Here is a 3,320-nt window from a genome sequence, read left to right as displayed (position 1 = left end):
TATGTAATTAATTATTTTTTTGTGTACACATTACCCTTGTAGTTCCTTTTTTTTTTTTTTACTTAGCTGGAGAACGCTTCACAAGATTTGGAGAAGTCCAATTTTGAAGTCATTGAAGTCATGTGTCATGTTTCAGTACGCATATTGTTTTGGAAAGGGCAAATCAGAGAGATTTTCCTTTAAATGCAGACTGAACAGAATTTCTCCGCAACCCCAAGATTCCACCCCACCAGAATGTAAAATAGTTATGTATTGTATCATAAAATTGGCATGGATGATAAGATGACATGGGTGGTTTCATTTTGGCTTCTTTGATGGAATGAAAGAGAAACGTTTGAAAACTGACCTCATCTTCCTTTCCCCATAGTGAATATCACCCTCAGCCCTCTCCCCATATGATTCCTTGCTATTTGAACAAGAGAAAAACAAAGGAAAAATACTCAAATTCAACAAAACTCTCCCCCCCCCTTTGCTACAGTCTGATGGAGGAAGGGACATATATTACCAGTCAGTGCACAACCATTATTATTTGAGGGCCATTCAATTTGCTGCAAAATACAAGTTCCATAACCCTTCACAAAGCTTTTCATTAGAACATAAAGGAAATGCTGGCCAGATATTTGTGAGGACCGTAATCTGAATGTATGAATAGGAAGTAGATGCTCAAATATGAACCTTATTATAAATGCTTGGCTTCAGATGCTCGACTGGTACAGATTTCACACAGCTTCAATAACAGTGCTACGTAATGGGACTTTCATTTAAATTATGCATCCGAGATAATACAGGGCAGAAGGGGGAGCTGAACCAGACTTTACAAGCAGCTGAATGTTTTAGCAGAATCTAATATTTAAAATAGTGATTTGTAAATCAAAAGGTCATTATTTCTATTATCAGCTTTGCAGATGAGGCACTCACACTGGTTAAATAATAGGCAATCAATCATGAAGATTGGAATGCAACTTGAATGGCAGAGGAACTGAACACCAAAGCACCAGTACCAATGTAATAATGCTACTCCCTCACCCAGTAGCTTCTTCAATGATTCCATTTCAGCCACTGATGAAATGCACAACACCATCCCTTAAAGAGTCAGAAATCTGAAGGTGTTAGAAACCACAGAATAGTGTTAATCTCATCCACAGGATGTGAAATGAGAGCCCCTACTGCAAATTTCACAACAAATGCCATGACTTTTCTGCAGGGACATAAAAACCTAAGAAGAGCCTGCTGGATCAGGCCAATAGCCCAACTAATCCAACATCATGTGCTTCCCTGTGGGAAGCCCACAAGCAGCATTTGAGTACAAGAGCAGTCTCCCCTCCAGCAACTGGCATTGCTGCCTCTAGTAGTAGAGGCCAAACATAGCCATTGTGGCTGGTAGCCATCAATAGCCCTCTCTCCAATGAATTTCTCCAATCATCTTTTTAAGTCATGTAAGCTTGTGCACATCATTGACGCTATAGTTTAGCTATGAGCTGTGCATAAAAGTACTTTCTTTTATCTGCCCTGAATCTTTCAACTTCAGCTTCATTCGATGTCCACAATTTCTAGTGTTCTGAGAAAGGGAGAAGAAACTCTTCTCTATCCACTTTCTCCACACGATTCATAATTGTAACCTATTATTATTTAGACATATTAAAACCAGCTGCAGATCTGAGGGGCTCTCTGGCGACCACCGATCTACCTTGGTGGGCCCCTAGCTGCAGGCTTCCCCAGTGGTAGCAGTGGCATTAGGCCACTTTAATATGCTACAATGCCATGGACTGCCCAGTGTAGGGTTGTTCTGGGACATTATGGGATATTTATACTGTTACCCAGCCTTATGTGGCATTTTATTGCCCCCCAAGGCTACACCAGGACATTGTGGCTGCCCACTGTTGCTGTCACCAAAGTAGCCTGAGACCAACAAGCCTTGAGGTCCAATTACAAGAAATCATGTGGTTGGCCCTCTTATTTCCTGGTTTTAAGAAGCAACAAGAAAATTATGCTTTTTCCAAAATTCCAAGTAGTAAGGGAGTGAGCCTTGTAGATTTCATCACCCCTTCCCTAGGTTTCCCCTATAATTTGCACACTGCTGAGACTTTATCATTCTACTCACTATTTTACCATGCAGTTGTCTATAAAACGAGGGAGACTATTTTTCCTTCTTCACAACGTGATCACAATAGACAACATGCACCAAATATGAGTTCTTAAAAACAATCCATTTAAAAAATAAAATTAAAGCAACAGTATGAAAACAATAAAATCAGAATGGTTTCTTGTTTACTCCAAATGCCTGGGAGAATAAGTTCTGTTGCACTTGACAGCAAAAACCCATCGACATCACAGCAATCCAAACTTCCAGAAGAAAAGCATTCCTGAGCTACGAGACCACAACAGAATCATAAATAAAATCATAGAATTGTAGAGTTGGAAGGAACCCTGAGGGTCATTGGGCCAACCCTGTGTGATGCAGGAATCTCAGCTAAAGCATCTGTGACAGATGGCCATCCAACCTCTCCTTAGAAACCTCCAAGGAAGGAGAGTCTACCACCTTCTGAGGAAATCTGTTCCACTGTCAAACAGCTCTTACTGTCACAAGTTCTTCCTGAGATTTAGACAGAATCTCCTTTCTTGAAACTTGAATCCATTGGTTTGGGTCCTACTCTCCTGTGCAGGAGAAAACAAGTCATCTTCATCTTCCATGTGACAGCCCTTTAGATATTTTAATATCTCTTCTTCAGGTTAAACATACCCAATTCCTACAACCATTTCTCATAAGGCTTGGTTTGCAGACCCTTGATCACTTTGGTCACCCTCCTCTGCACACATTCCACCTTGTTCATATCCTTCTAAAACTGTGGTGCCCAGAACTGGACCCCGACTCCATGTGGGGTCTGACCATTGTTCATTCTGCTATCACCAGTTTGGGCTCTGCTTTCTTTTTGAGTGAAGGCAGAGACAGAGTAGGTGTTGAGCCAATAGCATTTCTCCATCTTCTCCATGCAGCAGACCTACTACTTGCTTGTTATAAATAATAACTATTTACACATAATCAAAGAAACAGCCAACGGAAATGACAAAGGAGGAGGAGGAGGAGGAGGAGAGTTTGGATTTGATATCCTACTTTATCACTACCCTAAGGAGTCTCAAAGCAGCTAACATTCCCCTTTCCCTTCCTCCCCCACAACAAACACTCTGTGAGGTGAGCGGGGCTGAGAGACTTCAAAGAAGTGTGACTGGCCCAAGGTCACCCAGCAGCTGCATGTGGAGGAGCGGAGACGCGAACCCGGTTCTCCAGATTACAAGACTACCGCTTTTAACCACTATACCAC

This window comes from Podarcis melisellensis (assembly GCF_964234715.1).
Source record: "Podarcis melisellensis genome assembly, chromosome: Z".
In the NCBI taxonomy this organism is placed as follows: Eukaryota; Metazoa; Chordata; class Lepidosauria; order Squamata; family Lacertidae; genus Podarcis; species Podarcis melisellensis.
The sequence above is the reverse complement of the archived record's forward strand: the minus strand, read 5'-3'. Positions refer to the sequence as shown.